The 25075-nt window shown below is 44.3% G+C and overlaps 1 long non-coding RNA gene across 4 annotated transcripts in view; it reads right to left on the bottom strand.

Moving 5' to 3' along the window:
• Nucleotides 1-25075, bottom strand: part of LOC140641829 (uncharacterized) — a 54536-nt gene that overhangs the window by 25074 nt on the left and 4387 nt on the right. For all 4 annotated transcript variants that reach the window (XR_012038425.1, XR_012038424.1, XR_012038426.1 and 1 more), the window contains exons 3-4: nucleotides 21997-22118; nucleotides 1807-1931 (exon numbers count right to left, since the gene is read on the bottom strand). This is a non-coding gene — a long non-coding RNA (uncharacterized lncRNA). The remainder of the gene's footprint in view (nucleotides 1-1806; nucleotides 1932-21996; nucleotides 22119-25075) is intronic.

The raw sequence follows: 25075 nt of genomic DNA, 5'->3' as shown, positions 1-25075 counted from the left end.
GATAGAGCAAGATAACAGGAAGGGTGTGGCTTGAAAGCTGGCCCGCAGGGTAAAGGAGAGACACTTATATTTTTGAGCAAGAAGTAATGGATAAAGATGGAATTTCAGGAGGTAGTTATGGTTCCAGTGGGCATGACTGACTGGAGAAGGAAAGATTAGTGGTGGAAAGTTTAACATGCTGGGTCATTCACTCATTTATTGATCCATTGATCATATATGCACTTGGCAAACACAGAAGTCCTGTCAGACTCTATTTGGTCCTTGCCCTGAAGGGAGTCCTAGGCCAGAGAGAGATTAAAGATGTCTCTGCTATAATCCAGACTAGATCGCAGTGAAACCAGGGAGCAAAGATGGGAATAATAGGTGGCAGATAGCTAGATCAATAAATAAGTTAGATACATATGTATTATAAAAGCAAATGAAACAAGCGATGGTCCAAGAAGTAGGAGGAGAGCCTAAGAGGAGAGAGATTTAGGAAGGGGATAATCAGTGATGTCAAACACAACTGGTACAAGAAAGAGAGCCTGCCCAGGGACAAGGACACCTAACAACAACAGTGACAATAAACTACAATGGCAACAACAATAATATCACTTTTTAACAATTACTGTGTTCCAGAAACTGACACCATTCTACAGCACTCAATATATGCTTTCTCTTATTTCTTTATGCCTAACGCAGTGTAAAGTGCATAGTAGCCCTTGGTAAGTGACGCATGTTCTCAGCCAAACATGAGCACTGTTAGGAGTCTGGATGTTTGGATAATATTAATGGCTGGTGCTGGGATCTTAGATATGGGGTTTTTACAGGTTGCTAGAGTAGTAGTTTCTTTCCTTGGGTCACACTGTCTGGGTTAAATCACTGGTTTACTCCTAGATGGTAAAATCCCATCCAATAGGATGCCTTCCCTTTGTCCTGTATGAGAATGCATTTCTTATTTATGTGGAGTTGGGTGGAACCCAGAATGCTCTTCAATCCAACCACTCTGGCCAATAGGACCACTGAGTAGTAGCCTGAACCTTTGGGAGTTTGATTATTCTTTTCATAAAGGACTGATGTTTCAAAGTACTTTACAAAGGAGAGGGAGAGTCTATCCAGAGCATGGACTGGATTCAGACAGGGAAGTTGGAAGCTGGGTAGGTCAAGATGGACTGTATTTCCAAGAAAAGTGGTTAAGAGCCCTGTTCTCTCCAGAGCATCTCAGAAGTGCTTTATATTCATCCAAAAACTGACCACATTTTAGAAAAACAGGATATTTCTGCTGAGTAACTATTGGTTTGGGGAAATAAGTCCCTCTCAGAATGCAAGGGGGAACATCAGATCAAGAAAGATCGTTATCACTGGTGTGACTCACTAACTTGCTCCGCCCGATGCGTGCAATGGTTTTCCACATCTATATGAGTTGCCCACTCAACAAATGTGCTTACAAAGAGCTTTTCAGACATACAGTAGAGTCCTTATAAAGTTACAGAATACAAATAAGAAAAACAAACACACTTTTATTTAAAACCTAAAATTCTTAAAAGGGGAACAGGAATTCTGGTGCTAAAATAAACCTTAGCAAATTAACTCCTTTAAGCCAGCAAGCCTGCATCCTGCTCATAGGGCCTAGTCGAATTAAAACAACAAACAGCAGCAACAACAAAAACAGGCCTCTAACTCCCTTTGCATCACAGACAGTTCTAAACTCTTCCCCTTGCCCTGATGTTCACTCCGCTTCTGGAAGGCATAGAACATGACATAGGTATTTATCAGGGTGGAAGATACCATCCGTGGTCGCTCATGTAGGGAATCCAGGATTCAAACCTGGGTCTTCTGTTTGCTCCCAAGTTCTTATTGTCCATATGGTGGGCTTCAAAGGCTGACATTGACCCCATGATCAATGAAAGGTTTCAGGCAAAGTCAAGTTCCTTTAGAAAGCATGAACCAGTCTGGAAGAAAGAAGTAGGGCAGCGATTGTGTGAATAAAGGGCTGGGCCACAGGAATCAACACTAGTGGGTAGCTTGGTTAGGATAAAAGGGAAAAAAAAACTAGTCACCAGAGTTGTCTTCTTTGTCCTTTCCAAGACCTTTTTGCTCTTTACCCTGTGTTTCCTGTAAGTACATCCTCTCGAACATGGTATTTTGAAATCATATATCTAGCAAATACACAATTTGTTTTAAGTTTTGCTTTTCAGATATGTATGAGGACATGTGCTATATAGGAAAGCTGGTCAGAGGCCATGCCTGTGGTGGCAGTAAAGCAAGCTTGGTGGGATGTTCTGCTCCAGCTGTTGCAACATTTGACTCTTGTAATCAGTGAAAGATTTCAGTTCTGGAGGAAGGGAGATGTGAAGGGAAATGTGGGGATGGGCTGCTGCACGGGGGGAGAGAATGGAAGCCTCTGCAGGCTGGGAGAAGCTGACAGCCCTTGGGGCCCTGCCTCCAGAGCATGAGGGGACCTCTAGGGTTTGGGCACTTGCTCCCAGGGACAATGCATCAGGGATGAGACATGTGTTTTGTTCAACATGGACCTGGCTTCATTTACTTTTAATTCTGTATTTCCATGAAAATGTCTAGTGAATGGTAGAGTTAGTATGGAATCCCACCAGTAGCAGGTCCTCACAGGTGAGAATCCCAAATGCTTTTAGCCTGTTTGGTAATGCTCTGGGATTTCCATGACTCCCAACACACACACACACACAAACACACACATGTTTTCCCGAACCTTATCCCTTTCTCAAGTCCATTGTTCCTAAAATTGTAGCAAATTTGTCAACACTTGACTTGGGAAGGATGAGAAGGAAAATAAAGCCATGGTATAGTAATTCAACTTAACAAAACTCAGTGATTTGTTCAATTTAGCTCAAATGTTTGTTTAACACTCCATTAGACTCTGGTGTAGGGAACCTGACAGGGTTTCTGCCCTCAAAGAATTCCAGCCAAATCGGCAATACTCTAAGCTTGCGTTTCTTTCAGGGCTGCACTTATGTGACCAGCCTTAGTTTTACCTGCCAAGCTTCTGAAAATTTGATCCTTTGTCCACCTGCTGGCTCACCAAATTACAATATCTAGGGGGATTAGGACCCAGGAATCTGTTTTGAAAAAGCCATCACAGATGACTCTGACACACTAACTTGGAGATTATCTGCCTTACTTGGGCTCTTAACTATGTGTTTTATTTCTAGACCTCAAACACAGAACAATTTAGTGGTCCACCTGCTGATGGCAAGAGACAGAGCGAGGGGCAGGTTTTGCACCACACACTTCCTGAGCGTCTAACATGTAGCCTGGGACTCCAGAACAAAGACATCCAACCAAAAGCTCCTCTTGGCCTGCATGTCCCAAGAACAACTGATAGAGAAAAAGATACAATCGTGACTTGAGGAACAGAATGGTGTGTGGTGCCCAGTCTTTAAGTTCAGATGTACACACTGTAGACTGGCTCCGTTCTACCGCCCTGTCCCCAGCACTAACCTTGGAAGTGGGTATTTTGACCATCTGCATTTAACAGAATGAGGATGCCAGTGGAGCAATTTGGAGTGGCCTGCCCATGCTACAGAAATTCTAATTTAGATCCCCTAACTGCAAGTCCAAGATTATTAGAAGCTTCTACCTTGGAAAGAACATTTCCATGAGGGCCATATCCAGGGGTATAATGTTTCAACAAGAAATGGGGCAGAAGTCGATCAACCACAGCCACTGGGAACAAGCTGCAACGTGTTATAGGTCATTGGCCTAAGCTTTGGATCACAGGTCTGCCTCTGCTACTTCCTAACTACGTGGCCTTCCTAACCATCCATGCAGTTCCCCAAGCTCAAAGCCCACAGATTGTCCTCAACACCTCTATCTCACCCACACTCTACATATAATCCATTCTTACCAGTTTTGCCTTCTAAATGTCTTCAAATTCACACATGTCATTCCCACTACTATCACCTTAGGCCTGAGCTACTGCAAGAACTCTTAACTGATCACTCCCCTTCTATTTTTGCTGTTCATCCTCCCCCAATCTGTTCTCCCCACGGTAGCCTAGGTCACAGCACATCATACATAGCACAGCACTTGCTTACATAAAATCCTCAGCAGCTCCAATTTCCTTAGCATAAAACTAAATCTCTTGCTACGGTCTACAAGGCTCAGTTTACCCCTGTAGACTCATCCTAAGCCACTTTCTGCCTTGCTCTCTGGGCTCCAGGCATGATGGTACTTCTGACTATCAAATATTTTCCATATTACCTTCTGCTCAGAAACCTTGATATACTTTGGTCCTCCCGAGGGATCACTTTTCACATCCTAATTCACCCACTTAACTCAACTCATTCTTCAGATCTCAGTTCATTATCTTTGCCTTTGGGAGCCTTCCTCATTTCTCCTGGCCCCTCCTCTCTATCACTAAATCAGTTCCTCCTGTTACACACTCTCGTAGCTCCCTGATTTTACCATAGTTTGCAATTATGCATCCTATGGTGATTTCCTGCCTTACGAATAGAGTGTGAGCTTATTCCCCACACCTGATCACAGAACCTGGGATGTAATAAAAACAGGAGTAATGGTGCTGTTGCTGGTTCTGGTACCGCTGATTCTACTAGCTAATATCATGGTGTGAAGCCTGTGCCAAGCTTGCTCCTCAGTGCTTTCTTTGCATTAGTTCTCTTAAACCTTGGAAACCCTGCAAATTAGTAGGCAGTCCCCCGAGATCTTAATGAATTAATGTACCTCATTCCTCTGGGCCTCATTTTCCTTATAGATAAAATGAAGAAAGAAATACATGAGAAAATCACAACCAACTTTGAAGCGCTTTATATTTTCTTTATTTTTTACAAATGAATGAATTGAATCTTTTTAAAGATTTTATTTGCCTATTTGAGATAGAGAAGGAGAGAAAGAGCACACATACGAGCAGGGAGAGGAACAGAGCAGGAGAGAGAGGGACAAGCAGACTCCGTGCTAAGCATGGAGCCTGACTTGAGGCTCAATCCTAGGACCCTGAGACCATGACCTGAGCTGAAACCAAGAGTTGGACACTTAGCCACTGAGCCACCCAGGAGCCCCAAAAGAATTGAATATTTTAACATTTTTCTATGAGTTTAAAAATATGTAAGCCTGTTTATTCATATACCCTTTACTTTATTCTAAAACATCATTTCTCAATCTTTAAAAAGAATTATCATCACCCAATCCCCAACAAAGTGAAAGCATAAATTAAAATGTAAATTATCCCTAATGAGAGAAATTCTTATGATTTCTTTGGTAGGGTTGAGCTTCGGAGGACCACGGACCATCGTAATAGCTAAGTTTTTTTTTTTTAAGCAGCATCCTTGGTCCCTGCCCAACAGATGCCAATCAAGGCAACCAAAAATGTCTCCAGACACTGCCAGCTGTTCCTTGGGGGGAAAAAATTGCCCATTTGAGAACCACTGAGAGAAACAAGGACTAATGAGAGACTGACCCAGGATGGCCACAAGGAGAAAGGAGGACAACCACCAGACAACTGATGTTCCAAACTCTACAAATGTCAGGATAAGACAAACGTGGGTCCCAAGGAAGTCTGCATGTTTCCAGTAGGAATGATTGGGAAAAGAGCAGTAAATCTCATGGAGGAGGAGCATGTTGGGAAGGATATACAAGGAATTTCATTTTTTAAAATGTTTAGTATGCGGTTTCTGGATACACATGGAGATAGAGTTGTCCTGTAAGTTAAAAAATGTAAGTAAAGTTCTTATGAAGAAAGAATAAGTGAATCAGTGGCATCCATGGAAAGGAAAATTGGAAGCTAGCAATCTAGAAAAGTGTAGATCTGACTCTTGATTTGGGCTTAGGTCGTGATCTCAGCATCATCAGATTGAACCCTGTACTAGGCACCTTACTCAGCAGGGAGTCTGCTGGAGAGTCTCCCTCTCCTCTGTTCCTCCCCCTGCTTGCACTCCCTCCCTCCCTCCCACCTCTCTCGTTCTCTCTCTCAAATAAATAAATAATGCATAAGTAGATAGATAGATAAATAAATAAATAAATAAATAAATAAATAAATAAATAAATAAATAGATCTTTTTTTTTAAAAAAAGCACATTTCACTGCAGTGGCAAGTCTCATCTTAAAAATTCATTTGAGGGGCACCTGGGTGGCTCAGTTGGCTAAGCATCTGACTCTTACTCTCAGCTCAGATCTTGATCTTAAAATCATGAGTTCAAGCCCTGTATTGGGACTCTACACTGGATGTGGAGCCTACTTAATTAAAAAAAGTTCTTTTGAAATATGTATTTTAGCACCTATTAAGATTTGATTTGGGGGCAGCCCTGGTGGCTCAGCGGTTTAGTGCCGCCTTCGGCCCAGGGCCTGATCCTGGAGATCTGGGATCGAGTCCCACGTTGGGCTCCCTGCATGGAGCCTGCTTCTCCCTCTGCCTGTGTCTCTGCCTCTCTCTCTCTCTCTCTCTCTCTCTTTGTGTCTCTAATAAATAAATACAATCTTTAAAAAAAAATTGATTTGTTTTACCACGAAAATATTTTAAAGTACATACTTCCTCCCCATGATGCTAAAGGAGTATAGATAGCCTACTGGATTCAACATTACTGGCCAACAGTTTTACCTGCCCTCTCATCCAGGACACTCATACCCAGTTTGAGATATAGGAGTAGAGAAAATAATACAGAATTTGACAAATCCAAATGCAGTTTCTTATCGGCCACTTATTAGCTGTGTGACCTTAAGTAGGTATCTTGAGCTCCCTGAACCTTGGTTTCTCAACGGTAAAATGAGGCCACTAAAGCTTACTTCCACTGTGAAGGTCAAATGAGATGAAATATATAAAGTGAATAACAGATGGTTAATCGGTAGCTCATTTACTATTTGGATGAGGGAGAAAAGTGTGGGATGTATAGAGGCAGAGAACGGAGGGCTGAGATCCTAGGAAAAGGCAGTTCAATATCCTAAAAGCTTGAGGAAGACGGCATTCCCAGAGTTGAATTATTTTGTAACATTATCAATTGGTTCAGAAAGGGTCGGGAACTGCCATTAAGCTTCTTTTCTGTGGCACCTGCTGGTGGTGCAGTGCAATTAACTAGCAAGTAGAAGGTGAACAGGAGCTAGGAGAAGACCTAGACCATTCTTCCCACAAATTTGATGAGGAAGGAAAATGCCATGGTATGCAAGGTAGTGAGACTGGGAAGATCATAAAATGAACTTACAACTGACAACCTGAAGCTTTGAAAAATCCACTGGAAAAGAATTAGTGGTGATACAACCTGAATGGGACATCCTCATATAGGACAGTGGTCTTGCATTTTGCATTTTTTAGGGAAACATTAGAAAATCATTCATTGTGGGGTGCGTGGGTGGCTCAGTTAGTTAAGCATCCAATTCTTGATTTCGGCTCAGGTCATGATCGCAGGGTCGTGAGATTGAGTCCCACATCAGGGTCCGTGTTGAGCATGGAACCTGTTTAAGATTCTCTCTCCCCCTCTCCCTCTGCCCCTCCCCTGCTGCTCACACACTCTTTCTCTCTCTCTAAAAAAAAAAATCTTTGAAACTGTCTTGCACTAGTACACACACACACACAGATGCACCATAGTTCTATGTTTATTACAAGTGTTACCCTAAGCAGATGCCATGCTTAAAGAAATTTGAACAAAACACAGTTTCTTTTGTTGTATTGTGACTCTCCAAGCCAAAAAAAAGTACCGTATCTCCAACTTCATACATAATGGAAATATTGTTTTTTCCTTAAAACATCTCCCACAACTTGTGTTTCAACTTTTTTAAACGTGTTTAAAAGTTCTGCCCTGAACAATTGCAACCACAATGTAATCTATTGCGACAGCCCCTCAGAGCACTGAGATCTCCAGCATCGTGGCTCACAGCCTTCCCTAACGTGGTAAGACCAGTGGAATCTCCAGGCTGGTAAGAGATGCCCAAGTCTGAAAACATCTGCAGCTACCTGCAAGCACGTGTTGTAGGCCGAATCACAAAATACAGAGAATCACAAAAACAACCAACTTAGGAGAGTGAGATTTTGTTAAAATTGCTATATTGGATAACAACTGTATTTTTAGGCATTGGGATCAGGAATCGATTTATTTATTTATTTATTTCAATAAATAAATTTGAAATAAATTTATTTCAATAAAGATATGATCTTGTTTTCCAGGAGATTAATAGAAAAAAACCTAGAGTTTTTTTTCCAAACTATCAAGGCATTTGAGGAGCAAATCACTGTCAGCCGTTCCTCCTCTAAACTCCCAGATAAGTGTAAGTGTGATAGAGACAAGCTTCTTTGAAATGCTCAGGTGATGGGGATCCCTGGGTGGCTCAGGGGTTTAGCGCCCACCTTTGGCCCAGGGCATGATCCTGGAGACCAGGGATTGAGTCCCACATCAGTGCTCCCTGCATGGAGCCTGCTTCTCCGTGTGTGTAATAAATAAATAAAACCTTTAAAAAAAAAAAAAAGAAAGAAAGAAATGCTCAGGTGAGGAGGGCAGGCGAAGGTGATGGTAGGGCAACTTCTATTCATAGCAGGACAAGTGATAGGGAACAGGTGGCTCCAGTCAGATCTTCACCACAGAAAACAACTCTTACACCGGGAAGGTCAGTGGTATTCCTTCTTTCTATGTAGGATTTCTTTCTTACCAAGTGGGCCTCCTGGGTGGCTCAGTCAGTTATAATCGTCTGCCTTGGGACCAGGTGACGAACCCAGGGTCCTGGGATCGAGCCCTGTGTAGGGCTCCCTGCTTAGCTCTCCAGTGTGTTCTCTTGCTCTCAAATAAATAAATACATAAAATCTTTAAAAAATAAAATAAAAACGAAATAAAATTCATTGTAACTAGTTTAATAGAATAAACTTTAGGGGCAGAAATAGCTCCATTAAAAACAAGATTCAAAACCCCAAACCCTTCTTGCTACTGATTTTGAGTGCTGCGGGAGAAATCTGTAGCTACTGCTCTTCCTGAGGGCAAGGGGTGGTCTGCAAGGGTCCGAGGGTACTGACGTTTTCTTCTCTGATCGTTTCCATCTAGCAAGGGTAGAGCAAGATCATGGTAATTCCTGGGCTTTCTTGTCCAAATGCCAGCAGAACTCATCCCCTGTAACCAACCAGGGGAACGACAAAATGATAATAATCTAACAAACACGTTAATACGTCTGGCATGACCTCAGCGTGTCTGTAAATCCTGTTGTGAAAGAACAGTGATGGACAGGCGGGACGAAAATGCATCGACATCACTTCTGGGCCAAGCTGAGGTGCCACCATGACCCAGAAGACAGTGGCCTTTTCCTAGCAGGGCCTGAAGCCACAGCAGGGCCAAGGAGATTCTGTCCCCAGAGCCCCTGCAACGGGTGGCTGGAGCCAGAGGGTGGAGCAGCCGAGCCAGGGGGACTTTGCTGACCTCCCTGGTCGCTGGAGAAATGGCCCACACACGCCTCAGGGGAGCACACTTAGCCTACCCTGAGCCCCTGCCCTCCTGACCTTGCACACGTAGCATTGGACGCCCCTCTCTCCCCTGCGGGAGCCAGACAGGCCTCTGCACCTGCTGCCCCGACCGCTGCGACCACTGCCTATTCTCTCTACGTCCTTCCCCGCTTCCCCCGGCCACCCTTTGCACGAACCTGCAGCATTTCTAAGCAAGCCTAGAATGAGTAATTCACTGGCGTGGCCATCTCCACTTGCCCCCCATGGCCAAGGGTGTCAGACTTACACGCCTTCACCTGCAGGAGGAGAACCCTCTCATCCCGGCCCCTGCATCTGTCTCCGGTTCTAGCTGCCACCCCTCCTGGCTCCTGACCGAGCGCCAGCTGCACAGACCCCACACACTTCCGAGACAGTCTGGTCCTTTCACAGCGCAGCGGCTGAGCTCTCCACCTCGAGGTGCCCCCAGGGCAGACCCCTCCCCTCTCATCCTGCCAGATCCAAGCTCACATGTCATCTGCACGGTGAAGCCTTTGCTGCGTCTCCCTGACCACTGAGGGTAGAGGGACACAGGAGCCTTCTGGTCCTCTGTCACCTGCCGCACACCCCATGAGAGGAGCAGTACGGCAGGGTGACCACGAAGATGCCCTCAGTGGCGGATTCCCAGGTCCAAGGCCCTGCTCTGTACCTGCTGCTTCTCTGGCCTTGAGCAAACCACCTCACCTCTGCCTTAGTTTCCTCAGCTGGGACACATGGGGAGGAATAGTAAATACCACACAGGCTTGCTGTCGGAAATGAAGGTGTTAAGCCCTTAAAACTTTCAGGAGAGTGCCCATTCATAATAAATGCTCAGTGTGCGCTAGCTATTATTCTGTCCACTAAAATTTGAATGCTGTCATCATCTGCTTAGGTGTCTCCTCGTCTAGAGAAGAGGGTGGGGACTGCGTCTTAGTCATGGCTATCTTCCTGATGCCTGACGGTGCCGTGTAATAGGCTCTCAATAAATGTTTATTGAACAAGTAGATTATTTTCTAGGCAGTAAAATATCCCCATGACTCCAGAGATTCTATCTCAGGGAACTTTATTTATTTATTTATTTTGCTCCATGGGAAGGAAGACATTACGTAAATCCATGACACACTCCGTTCTGAACAGAGACACCTGAAGTCAGTCTCATGAGTCCCTCCGTGACGTGGGAGTCTGGAAGTCTGATCAGAGTCTCGGTCTGACCAGGGGCTGTCACTTTCATTGCTTTGCTAAAGATGTTCCTGTTGAATAGCAATTATGTGCCACCGTATGATCCTAGGGACTGGGGAGAAAGCATGGCACATGCCAGGCAAGGTTCCTACTCTTAAGGACCTTGAGGGGAGGGAGACAGGGCCTCAAACTATGCATGAGAGAAACCGAAAGAAGAAAAGGTGGATAATTGTAAGTGCTGTGATCGAAATAAAATAAGAAAACATGTGAGAAAGTATCTGAAAAGGCCACACTTGAAAACTGGGTCAAGGAAGGCATTTCTGAAGGCCGGCAATGACAATGAGACTTTGAGGCCTAGGCCATGGGCTGAGGGGCCCATGTGAAACTGAACTTGGAATGCTCCAGGGGTCGGAAGGAAGCCCCTGTGCCTGGAGCTTGGGAAGGGAGGGTGAGAATAATACCACCTGAGGTCATTAAAGAAGGTAGGGGCCCCTTAGGCCCGGGGTAAGAACGTGGATTTTAGACCAAGTGCAGCAGGTGGTCAGGGGAAGGTTTTGAGCAGGAGAGTAATATGGTTTGATTTACATTTTCGAGTCTAAGAGAGACCTGGATGGTGAGATAAGTGGCGGCAGGAGAATGAGCAATGAGACCAGGTAAGATGCTATTCCATTACTGTAGGTGAATAGCACAGGTTCAGATGGTGTCTGTGGAGCGGGACTTGATGAACCAGAGTCCTGATATTGAGCAACTGAAGGTAGGGGTTAGAGAAGGAGGCGATCAAGAACGGTTCCTGGGTTTTTAGCCAAAATGCTTGAGGCAATCCTGTTGGCAACACATTGTGCACCGGGGACTACTACTCTGGTTCACGTTCCAGGTGGCACAGAGGCTGCTGGTCACTGGATGGGGACAGCCATGCAGGTATAGGCTGGAGGTGGGAGATCCAAGACTCTGTCCTCCAAATGTTAAGTTTGAGATGTCTAGTGGATACCCAAATGGAAAAGACAAGAAGCTGTACGTACTAGTCTTGAGTTCAGCGGCAGAGGTCAGAACTGTAGACGTGCAAGTAGGAATCACTGGCATTCACACGGCATTGAAAGCTGGGAAGAGCCTACAGTCGAAGAAGGATCCCAGGGCAGAGTCCTAGAAAGGACAGTATTTGGAGGTGGCATGTGGGGGCCCAGCAGCAGGTAACAGAGGGCAACATCCAGTATCAAAGGGTAAACTCCAGAAGAGTGTGTTCTTGGAAGCCAAGAGAAGAATAGCTTTCCAAAGCAGATTGGTAAACAGAGTCAAATGTGGCCAAGACATGAACTAGGAAGAGAATTAAATTTGGTAATGTGGAAATCTTCGGTGACCTCGGAGGAATCAGTTTCACTTTTCATCTCCTGGGCCTAGTTTGTCTATCTTCAAAAAATAAAAGAAAAGAAAAGAGAAAAGAGAAGGGAATGAAAGAAAGAAAGATAGAGAAAGGAAGAGAGAGAAAGAAGGAAGGATTTTCTAATGTTTTCTAAAGCAGAAGTACTCTTTTTTAATTTTTATTTTTTAAAAGATTTTATTTATTTACTCATGAGAGACACACAGAGAGAGGTAAAGACACAGGCAGAGGGAGAAGCAGGCTCCATGCTGGGAGCCCGATGTGGGACTCGATCCCAGGACCCTGGGATCACGCCCTGAGCCGAAGGCAGACATTCAACCACTGAGCTCCCCAGGTGTCCTAGAAGTATTCTCTATATATACATATATTTTTTAATCATTAAAAGAACCTCAAGACTTGAAACAGGCTCAGAGCTGCTATTGCTGAAGTTGAGAATTCGAAAACCATCTCATCCCATCTCCTTGCTCTTACAATTGACCCGAAGGCAACTCTGGGAACTTCTGGGGCTCCTTGAAGAGAAGACCTGAAACTGCTGGCAGGAAGCTCTGTAGAGAGCCTGGGAGGGTCTGGGTGGAAAGGTATGAGTAACTCGCTCTGGTGAGCAACAGGCCGTCCACTGGCTAGGATCCTCTTTCCATGTGTCGGAAAGAATACGGCATCCCAGGATTACCGGCAGGAATGCTTGAGATGGTCTGTAATCATACTTCATTCTGGTTTCTGTACCAGTTCCCTCCAGAGTAGGCCATTGGCTGCTTCGGGGCACACCCATTCAACTGGTTTGCCCAGATCCTGCCACTCAGCCACACCTCCCCAAAGCATCCAAAGCCCTTCTTTTGTTGCAAAATGATTCAGTGCCGTTTCCATAAAACATGGGACCTGAGCATATGTTCACACATGCAGCCTGTGTAGACAGAGGAATTGAAAGGGAGACTTCCTTTAAGGGAACAGCCCCGGCAGGTAGATTCCTGGTTGCCTTAAAGGAACCACCAGGCATAACACAGCGTGCACCGTCCACGGTCTCTCCAAAGTGAGCTGTAGCATGCTCTTGGAGAGAGATCACAAAAGGGATGTTGAAGTGTGTTTAGAGGACTACAGGGTAACGTGCAGGATCCTTAGGGGGTACCCAATAAACTAACAGAATGAGAGAAAATTCTTAGTTCACAGGGTGCCTACCTGGTGTCAGGTGCTCTGCTGGGCCCGGGGAGAGGGTGGGATAGATGCAAAAAGATAAATTCCTCGGAGACATCCCTTTTGCTTGTCTGAAGTGAGTCATCTTCCCTCAGTGCAACCAGGCTGTCCATTAGAGTCCAGGGTTTTCCCAAGGAGCCCGCTCGTTCAGACGACAGAAACAGGAGACCAGGAGGGCTCACCTCACGTGGTGCAACAGCCACCCCGACATCTATCTGCACAGACACCTGACGGCTTACAAAACTCTCACCTGCACACCGAGGGATGGGGGGCATTCCTCACCCTTTTGTTTCCTATCAGGTAGCTTTTATGTTTTCCTATCATTTTCTCATGAAACTCTGCTGTTAGACTTTTAGGGCTGTTTTCCCTGTTGTGGTCTGTTTCTCAGTCTCAGAAAAGAGGACTGACATGGGAAAGTATCACTGGGAGCAGGTGCAAGGATGGTATGCCAGGACTCTGCAAACTGCCGAGGCCTCCTGGCCACTGGTTGAGTCTGCCCTAAAGGGAACTAGAGCCACTGGGGAAGCTTGTCACGGGGGTTTCGGTAGATGTGTACACATAATTTGATGTAGATGGTAAAAGGCAAGGAACCTACTTTGGGGAGAGACCCTGAGAGTATTAATGATTTGACCTCCTGACATTATCACTTCACCTCGTTCAGAGAAGTTCAAATCCCAGGCTAGACCCTATTCCCCAGGTTAGCCCATCAGCATGGTCACATCCCTGGTGCAAGTAAAACTGATAGATAAGAGTTTGGAAAGGAGGGAAATGCTGCTGCACCCTCCTGGGAGCCGGGAGAGTGGGGGAGAGGTCACGGGGGGCTTGTAAGTGGGTGTGTTTGCCCTCATCACCGCTGCTCTGAGCTCACAGACAGCTCCCGTCTGTGAGATACCTTCCTTCCAATTTATACTTAATGGTTACAGAAGGATTGTTATAGCACAACCAGCCTGTAAGGAATGTATATATTACTATTCTCATTTTAGAGAGATTAGTTTATGTGAGCCAGGTCATTAGGGCACTTAACAGAACCCAACATTTACGTGTTTCTAAATGCTATGGTCCTGATGGCCCCGCCATTCATTCGGGTGATACACAAAGCAGGGATGGGGCTAAGATTCGACTCTAGGTCTCCTCTCCTAAAGGACGAAAAGCAGTCAGTCCCCTGACATCATTTTGCCATGTGTTTAGATCTTAGGTTCATGCCTGGAGTCTTAATGTTGGAGTACATGCCCCGCCCCCCCCCCCCCACACACACACTTTCTTTCATCTTTTACAGATTTTGTTATGAAGATATTCCTCTTGGAAAGTATCTTGTTTGGCAAGTTCCCATGGCCACTGGGGATTCGGCTTGAAGGGAAACACTAGGAAAATATTTTTGATGACTCTGGAGTAGAGGCAAAGTATACCATTCTGGCTGAATTCCATCCAGAAAACCTCTCCCCAGGTTTCGTGTGAGCTAGGGAAGGGGGCAGGTGGTGCATTTCACCTCCCGGGATGTCTATTTGAGGTTACCTCTGGTCACTCGTAGCCTGGGATTAATGGACCACAGATCCTAATGCAGCAATGATAGAAATCACACCCCGATTTGCATCTTAATCCTTAGAGTTGAGCAAACATCAAAAAGCTCAGCAGGTTGGTTCAGATCATTATGATAATGATTAATAACAGGCTTGTTTACAGAGCTTCCATCTCCATGGCTCGTCATTGCCTTTATGCGGGAGACTCTGCTGTGTGAAGATAGAAACAACAACACTGAGAACTGAATGAGTGGCCCCAGATAAATCAGTTTTTCCATAAGCTTTGACTCCAGCTCTCACGCTGGACACCTCTGTGATGTAATTTCCTCTTACTCCACTGATTCAAAAGCCATTTTGTCCATGTAAAGGGAATATTTCATAGAATAATAAATCATATACATATCTAAGACAGCATACACATTATGTCAACAGTCTGTATCTGCCTCTCCCTCCTAGATCCAATCCAGAAAACTCAGGAGACAACACCACTTGTGATTCACCTTTTTATTTGCAGCACTTAGTACCACGTTCCCCCAAAGTAGAGGTTCAGTAAACGTTTGCTGTGTTATTAAACTGAAGCCTTCATAACTATGAGAAGCTTTCTGGCACAACATTTTACCTTATAGAGAAGAAAACTAAATTCTAGAGAGTGGACATGAACAATCCAAGGTCACCGAGCTCCTGACTGGAGCAGACCTGAGTCTAGAAATGGTGGCATTTGACGAATCTCCCACTGTTCTTTCCCCCACTATATACCAAAGCCTGGAAACGACAGGCAAATCCAAATCCAGCTTCCCAGGAAGTTAGTTATCAGAAAAGTCTGAAGAGTATGACCCAGGGTAACCTTGCTGCTAAATCTTCAAGCCTCTCTGAAAACCTCCCAAGGAAGAGCTCAGCATCACTGTTTGATTCCTGGGATGGGATTCTATTAGTCAGGCTTTTAAACTGTTGAACCAGAAGGAGCAAGAACAGAGTCTCTTCGTATTCCAACTCACGTAGAATTGAAACGGGGAAAAATCAAAGGAAACCTCATAGCTTTTTTGTTTGTGTTTGTTTGTTTGTTTTTTAAAAATCATTGCAAGGAATTAAAGTGGTTCCAAACAAGGATAGAGAGATTATGAGCATTACTCATGACCTTAGGAAGTAATGAGCAAAGCACCAGTTAATTATTGCCATTATTCATTCAGTAACAAAAAGAAAGTCTCAAATGGTAAAAAAAAAAGAATTCCAGTCAATTATTTATTCATTCAAACAGCTTAAAGAAAAACACTCATCCTTCCAACCTGATCAGGCCCAAAAGATCTCTAGTTATTCCTAACCCAAAGGGGACAAGAGACTACCAAGCCTTACTTTGGAAGTCTCAAGCCTTGAGGGCTGTCTGGATGCTTCATTTCTGTGTCTCAGATCATTAGGCCCTGCGCGGGGGCTGAGATCTTGTCATTGACCCCACACTCAGAGTGAGTATTCCTGTAGATGGATGGATTTGTGTACAACAGGACACTTTCTGTCCAGCCTCTCTTGTAATCCAGCAAGAGAAGAATATGATGAAGCTCATTAGATCAAGAGATCAAGTACGTGAACTTGGCCTCTTTGGCCCCAGAACTTCCCCTGATGAGGATCCACAGCATGTCTGCTCTCTAAATGTTGCCGTGTATCAGTTAACATGGTGAGCAGCATGGCTCAGGACCAGTGGCAGACATGGTGGCTGGTTCAAACATGTCTCACTTGGGTTCTCACAGAAGGAACGCAATGACACATACCCACTGCTCTGCTATTCTCATGGGCCGTGTCTCAGCCGGGCCCACCTTAGCTTTGACAAAAGAAAAATAATCAATTTAATGAAGAATGATTTACTTACATGATTTATCTGATGAGGGAAAAGATATAATTATCCTCCTTCATTTTTATCAGAAGAGAAAGCAGGGTTTTCTTGCAAGAGGCCAGGGATAGGGATCGGACTGCCTTAGGTTACCATGCTTAATTCACTACCTGGGTGATTTTGGCTAATTGTTTAAACTCTCTGAGTCTTCATGTCTTCATTTTTAAAAATAGGAATCATAATTTTCATTTTTTAAAATAGGAATCACCAGTGTTTCTCTGATTATTAGAGTTTTAAAAACATTAGGAGCATGGAGCAGCAAGAGTATGTAATGAATGTCTCTTTTCTTCTTCCCTGGGTACCTTTGGTTTCATGTTCTTAAACAACAAAAATCAAAAATCCTGAACTAAATGGATTCAAATGTTCACTGTCTTTCTTTTTAGTGCCTTAGCCAAATTGAAGGATGACTCAATTGTTAATGAAAACAGGTGATTAGAAGCAGCACGCACATTCATCAGCTGGGCACTCTATCAGCTAGTATGATTGATCACTCTGCTCATTTTATGGGAAAACTTTCTTTGCTGCTAATGAACCCCAGATCAGACTTGGTTGTAAGATGAGGGTGTGTCCCCAAGAGCACTCAGGTCATTTTCTGTATGTGTGAAAGGGTACCATCCATTTGGTTGCTGCCACACCCAGCAGGAGCACCTGCGTGCTTTGTGGGGCGAGGCAGTTATGTCTATGTGTGTGGTGTGCGTCAAGGTCTGAGCTTGTGCAGTCTGCTTGATTGCCACCACATTTTTGCATAATTCCCTCAAAATACAGCACTTGAGAGAAGTGCTTAGAATGGCCCTCATATGACCAATAAGACTCATCCTATTACCAGCTCCATCGTCCCTCTTCTAGGCCACTTCTCTGTTCAGGAGCTTGGGGATTTAAGTATGGATGTGGCCATATTAATCTTAAAAATCACAGTGAACTCTTTATAGTTTCTTGAAATATGTAGAGTTCTTTCACTCTATCACACCTCATATGACAGAAGTGGTCCCTCTGCTGGGGACACCCTACAGCCTGTCCTGCCCATGCAGTCTTCTAGAATCAGCTCAGGTGGTAGCTTCCCCCAGGAGCCTCATCTGACTGCATCAAGATAGGCTGGGACATTTCTTTTTCTCTTCCTCTTGAACATTATTACTTACAGCACTTTCACGTTGTGAGTTAATCACCTGTCTGTGAGCCTAACTTCCCCAAGCAACAGTGAATTTCTTGAAGACAAAGAGCATGTTTTGTTCATTTCTCTCAGTATCCACAAAGCCTGGCACAGGACCTGGCAGACTGTGAATCTCAATATATATTGAATGAATGAGTGGATGGATGGATGGATGGATGGATGGATGGTGCTAGGCCCACCGCCAGGTGTAAGTGTGGTTACAGCCAAAAAGCCAAGAGTTTTGTAAGGCAGGGTGGGATCTTGCTTTAACTCCTGTAGCATGAGGAGTTCATAGAGGAAACAGCTCCCGAAGGCACCTGCTCTGGCTCGTATACTACGTGATCATTGAATGGCTAATAGATCAAGTAATTTGTCCACTTTCCTGGAGTGAAGTTTTCAGCTTGGGCTCACCTCCACTCCGAAAGCGTAGTGCATGATGCTGCACGCCTCCTTCAGTGGAGTTAAATTAGGCTTAATATCTTATGACTCAAGAGTTTGCACACCAAGGCTTGGCACTTAATATTGTAATTACCCCTTTTGATTAGAACTGCCTTTCATAAGCAAATCGACGCAGTGATTTGAAAAGCTTGAGGAATTGTGTTTGGAGCTCACCCTACGAGTTCCACGGGGAACTATAATCATAGTAATTACTATTGAAGCTAGATTCCAGTTCTCGATGTACTGGGAGGTGAGTGAGTAAGAGTCACACGCTGCATGCTTTCCCATCTTAGAACAGGCGGTGGGACTGAAAACAAGGAGCAAAGGTAGCAGTAAACACAGTAGGGTCACCAGTCAACCCACAGGCTGCGGTATTTCTCTTCCAACAGGTCTCAACCCCTGGACATTCAGGACGTTGAAAAGGATTCTCTAGCTGTGTGTGTGTGTGTGTGTGTGTGTGTGTTTCCAAGTCAACACATGCTTGGAGGCACCCACACTTCTGGTCTGTGCTAACTTCTGAGGATATGTAGACAGGCAGACATGAATCCACACACTCTGTCATTTGAGGGCCTCTCAGACTAATGTTAGGATGAATGTAGAGACTAAAACTAGGTAGAGGCAGGGTCTATAGTGACCCCCAAAGAGGCTGGGCTCAGAATCATTGGCGTGCCGGTCAATTTAGAGACAAAACCGACCCTGAAGGATCAGTCCAGAGATCTACAGGAGGGATTCAGAGCATTGTGGGCTGGTATTTAAAGGACAAATGCCTCGTCAGGGACAGGAGCTTTATTCCTAACCACAACGGAGTCTCAAAGCCACAAAAGCATTCGGCTTACAAGTGAGCACCACCGGCCTCCTGCTCCATTGCCCCTGTGCTTGCTTCCCTGAAAGGCTGAAACAAGCTCCAAATGCTGAGGAGGACCACTTCCCTACGGGACTCACAAATGGGCTCTGAGAAATGGTGATTCTTGTCTTTTTCTTCTAGAAATTGTTTATGTTGGGGGCCCCCTACTCTTTGGAAACATGATCTCTTGTGCAGAAACCCCACAATTACGGCTCCCCACTGTCCGTGCTTTATGGATTCCCTCCCCCCAACCCTCTGCTTTTCCCTCCATCATCCACAGCCTGAAATTTATTTAAAAATTAACAGCACAAGAAGGAAAATGCCACAAGACCCAGATTGCTAGCAGATGCTCTGAGGGCGCTGGCAAGAGAAAAGGCAATGGAATAAGGCAGTTTGAGGCCAGGGTTCCCCTTCCCTGCCTTTTTAAAAGGCAAGACGAACCAGGTGACGCAGAACACACCTCCATGCACTAGTCACTCATTCATTCTTTTGATAAATATCCTTTGAGTAATAGAGCGTGCCCAGCCTGCTGCTGGGTTCTGGAGCCTCTACAGTAATAATTATCATTTATTGAGTATTTATTACATGCAAGGTAATATTCTAAATATTTCATATTTATTTGCTTAAAGATTTTATTTATTTATTCATGAGAGACACACAGAGAGAGGCAGAGACACAAGCAGAGGGAGAGGCAGGCTTCCTGCAGGAAGCCTGATGCGGGATTTGATCCCAGGACCCCAGATCAAGTCCTGAGCCAAAGGCAGACAACTGCTGAGCCACCCAGGTGTCCCAATATTTCACATTTAATAACATCTAACTCAGTTTTCTTAAAAGCCCTATTTTCAACCCTTGGGTGAAGAAATAAAGACACAGGCAGGCTAAGAATTTTGCTCGGTGTCACAAGTCGTAGGCAGCCCTGGCAGTTCGATTCCATGGCCTAAACCAGCCGTCTACACACGTTTTCTGTAAGGGGCCAGGTAGGAAGTATCTGAGGCTTCATGAGCCATCTGTTCTAGGGCACAGCTGCTCAATTCTGCTGCTATAGCATAAAAACAGCCATAGACAATATGAAAACAAATGAGCATGGCCATGTTCCAATAAAACTATCTTTATGGACACCAAAATTTGAATTTTATAGAATTTGTATGGGTCACAAAATATTTTGTTAATTTCTTTAACCATTTAAAAAATCATAAAGCCATTCTGACCTCATAAACGGTATCATAATTTGTTGATCTGTGTCCTATGCTACACTACGCTCTCCCCATTAGTGCATGAGGAGGAATTGTTATCCCGATGGGGGAGACATGCAAATAGGGTACAAGACAGGGAAACCTAAAGCCCTTTCATCATCCTTTCATCATCAATGCTGCTGCTTGGCCTGGATTACTCGACTTCTCATCCTCCATCCACCACTGGCCAAGTCCCGTGTGCCCTTCAGACTCCAGCTTCACATGCATCTCTTTCAGGAAACTTTCCTTCACACGCTCCCTAGGCCCAGCTCCTCTCCTGTTTTTTCCCAACTGTCTGTTCTGTCCTCTGTCATGGCATTCTTATAGTTACCTGGGTACAAGTCGGCTCTGCTGGGAGGGCAGCAGGTCCCACTCATTCCTGCTTCCCTGGATTCTGGTCGGGTCCCTGGCACTGACACATACATACACGGTGCACGTTGTAGAAACAACTTTAGGTACAGGAAAGTGAAGAAGGGTCAGTGGGGAGGGAGTTTTTGAACTTGGGGTTGACTAAAAGAATTCTCTGAGCCACTAAGATAGGGATGGTTATCCTTGGGGGAATGGGGGGAGAATGGATGACACAGCACCAGTTCACAGGGATGCTGTTGACCTTGCAGGAGGAGTGAGGGGCAGGCTGTAGGAGCCTCTCCTGGCTTGCCCCTGAATGCACAGGAGGTGGGTTACTCAACGCTCATGGCCTCTTTGCCCATCTCGCCACCAGTCTCTGGACTCACACCTCGTCCTCATAGAGCCTTCTGTCCCCATCTATGCAATGAAGAATTGGGCTAGGTGCCCTTACCACGAGAGGATTCTAAACATCATCAGGATTCATCAGGATTCCATATACCGAATTAAAATATTCATGACTAAGGCTTTATAAGCAGCGAGAGTCCTAGAAATGGAGTGAACAGAAGAGAAACACTCTCATCCTCGAGACATAGAGGTGAGCAACCATCCAAGGCTTGAAGAGGGAATAGGAGGATCCACATCAGATTACCTCTGAGAGGAGGGAGCTTGTTAAGGGGATTTAAAGTCTACCCTCTTAATAACTCTTTGTAGTTCTTTGGCGCCTGGCTTTTCTTGAAGCTCAAAGTGTTTTGCAAACATTAGCTCATTAATCCTGCCAGCAGCCTTGTTAAGTGGGAAGGTGTGAATGTCTATCCTCATTTGGGAACCTTGGATTTAAGGGGAAAAGGGGCTCTGGCTGGTGACTAGTACAGGGTGGGGGAGAGGCCCTAGGGCTGGACTCAATTGTAGAGTCTTTTTTTTTTTTTTTCTAACCAGAGGAGCAGTGGATGGTGGGAAAAGCATGAGCCTGGAACCAGTCAAATCTGGATCTAGCTTGGTTTCTATAGCTATGTGAACGTGGGCAAGTCCCCTAACTTTGATGAAATTTAGTTTTCCCTTCGGAAAGGAGGGCGATGCTACACCTCACCAACTTACAGTCCTGAGAAATGCAAATGTAATATGCATGTCAAAGTCATTTGATTATTGGAAGTTTCAATGAATACATTTAAGGGATATTTTTAAAACTCTCCAGACATTTGGTGCAAAGTTATACAGGTTTTGTGTTCTGGTGAGTGAAGTTGAATGCACTAAACTCAGGTATGGCCCCGTGGGGATGGCACTCTAAGGTGGGAGATTGGGAACAGGAAAGTGCTGGAAAATGTAATGTCTTGGCTCCTTCAGAGAAGCCAACTAACCAGCCCATGTAGCGTTGTCTTGAGACAAAGCCAAAGAGGGGCTCATTTCCCATTACCTGGAAAAGCAGTTATGTAGATGATGAGAAGTCCATCTCACCTTGAGCCGAGGGCCAACCCGGGGAGGTCTGCAGTGTGGAGACTGCTCTGGCATCACCATAGAGAGCCAACAAGAGCAGGAGTCTTGGCAGCTGATAGGCAACTGATAGGTGAGGTAATCTTCTGGTATGGGGAGAAAATTTATAACATTTCCTTAGCTATTTTCTAAGTCTCCTCCATTAAAAAAAAATAAATATTTGTGTGTGCTTCACAGGCAGATAACATATTTCTAGTGTATTTATATTCTTAATAATTGAAAAATATATATCACCGTATCTATAACACACCATAGAAAGGCTAACACTGCTGCCAACACCAAACAGGAATGCCAAGAAGTTAGCTTGAATGCAACTTCTACGGTCCACATCCCTGATGCTGCCTCTGGCTCAGGGACCCAGCTGAGCAATGACTGACTCACCCGAACACTTAGTATCTCTGTCCCCACTCCTTTGCGCACATGGGAGGTCTGGGGAGATTCCATTTCTTCAAAATGCTCGCTTCCTATTTGAAGTGCTGCATGGACATATGCAATTGCTGAAGCTGAGAACACCCTGTGTGATGTTGCTGCAAACCTGAGTCCTGATCTCCACTCTGGGGATGGGGAGAATGTCCCTGGGGGGGGCCAGTCAACAGACGATGAGGAGAGAGGGATGAATAAGGCAAAGCACAGAGGATGTTTAGGGCAGTGAAACTATTCTTTAGGATACCAGAGTGATGGATATGCGTCATCATGTATTTGTCCAAACCCTCAGAATGTACACCACCAAGAGCAAACCCTAACATACACTAGGGACTTTGAGTGGTTATGATGTTAATATAGATTCATCAACTGTTACAAGTATAGCACTCTGCTGGGGGATGCAGATGATGGGGGAGGGCATGTGTGTATGTGTGGGGGCAGGAGTGCATAGGAAATCTCTGGGCCTTCTGCTCAATTTTGCTATGAACTTAAAAACTGCTCTAAAAAATAGTCTATTTAAAAAAATATGATGGGGGTCCCTGGGTGGCTCAGTTAAGTGTCTGCCTTTGGCTCAGGTCATGATCGCAGGGTCCTGGGATGGAGCCCCGCATCAGGCTCCCAGCTCAGCAGAGAGTCTGCTTCTGCCTCTGCTCCCCGCCTCCATTTGTGCTCTCTTTTTGGCTCTCTCTCTCTCTCTCTCAAATAAATAAATAAAATCTTTTTAAAAAACTATGATGGGCAGCCACAAATATAATAAACATCCTCTATTAAAATATCTGTATGTAAAAAATAAAATAAAATAAAATAAAATAAAATAAAATAAAATAAAATAAAATAGCTGTATGTTAAACTATACTAGAATTACAATTTTAAAATTAGTACCCAAAGGGGAAAAATTGTATTAAAATTAACTCTAAAAATAAAATATGTACATATATATGTATGTGTGTATATATATATATTTATATATATATATATAAATTTCAAAATAAAACTTAATAGAACTTGATTGTCTCAATAGCCCGCCCCCAAGAGGATTTTTTTTTTTTAAATTCTAGAAGTAGAAAGTAGGCACATAGTGTATAAAGGGGGCAGAGAGGTAGGGGGGAACGACCACAGGAGTTGGAGTCCTCCAGACATGGGTTTGAATCCCAGGCCTGTTCCTTTACCAGCTGTTTGATTTCCATCGGTCACTTAATGTCACTGAGCCACACCTGGAAAATGATAACAACAATACCTATTTCATGGGATTTTATTTCTCAGCCTGGGACAATGAGGGCTAAATAAATCTTAGTCTCTGCCAATAAAAAAAGGAAACCAAGTGTTATTGTCTCCATTGATTTTTATTAGATTAGACACGACTGTTATCCTGATTCTCAGGTTTTCATAATTTTTAAAAGTCATGCTGTTACTACATTTTAATCTTGTACAGAACCGGCTCTCTTTCGATGCCTTCTTGTTGCTTATGGAAATGTTATAAACTCAGCTATATGAAAATTGTATCGAAAAAAATGCAAGAAGAAACTATAGCAAAATGTCAACAATGGCTGTCTCTGGAGGGCATAAGAAAAATTTCCTGTCTATTTTTATTTGGATGATTTTCCATTTTGCTTTGTTCTTTTTAAGAAGTGAGGGAGTACTACTTTTAAAAGCAGATAGAAATAAACAATCCAACGTGACAAAGTGAAGATGAAAGCTGCATGAGCTTAGCATGTAAAAGAACCAGCAGGTCTTTTCCGTTAAGTAGCTGCATTACGTGTTGTGCAGAGCGAACGCTGACGAGTGGCTTGCGACATCACCTCCTGGCCCACCATCTCCACAGGTGGCAGCAGACATCCCCTGATTACTCATCGTGTCATGGTATTCCACATACCACTTCTGTTTAGAAAATGGGGGAACTCTTCACACATTTTTCCAGAAACCTCTGGGATTCAGTGAACTTCCCCAGGATGTGTCTCTTAATGCCTGGGGTCCAACTCCCCCATTACTCTAGGGCTATTTAAACCAAGATAATAACTCTAGTCTCCTGATTCCCTGGCAGGTATCTTTAGTTTTCTCCTGCCCCCATAAGGAACTCGTTTACCACAGGGCATAAATAACCAGACAATGTGCTAGATCTTTCAGGAGCCCAGGAGCCCCCAGGGGCCCCACAACTCTCCTGATTGCATATGCTGTATCTTTCTAACACTCAGTACTTTCTTCCATTTCTGATGGCCTCATTGGCAAGCCTTCTTATGTTAAATGATGGCCGCTCTGATATTTTGTTAATATTTGAGAGTGGCAAGGACCAAGACATGAAAGGCTAAAGCATTAGGAGCCCAAATTATTCAAGTAGTCATAAAGATGGAAACATCGCACCACAACACAATGGGAAAATAATTCGGTACGTCTCTGTCTTGTACACAGTTTCTCAGAAAGACATGCTTGATATATTTGGCAATGTCATTGACTTTCTCGTCTTCTCTTGATTCTCTATTTGCTTTGCTTTAAGCATCCCACTCATGTAGCATGCCAATTAAAGCCTTTTAAGTTAGGACTTTACTGATTTCTCTATCTCCTGCTTCCCCTTGGTCTCACTCATGCTGTGATCCAGCCACATCAATCTTTGGGCTTTTTCTAA

Source organism: Canis lupus, chromosome 10, assembly GCF_048164855.1.
Source record: "Canis lupus baileyi chromosome 10, mCanLup2.hap1, whole genome shotgun sequence".
Taxonomy (NCBI): Eukaryota; Metazoa; Chordata; class Mammalia; order Carnivora; family Canidae; genus Canis; species Canis lupus.
The sequence above is the reverse complement of the archived record's forward strand: the minus strand, read 5'-3'. Positions and strand labels throughout refer to the sequence as shown.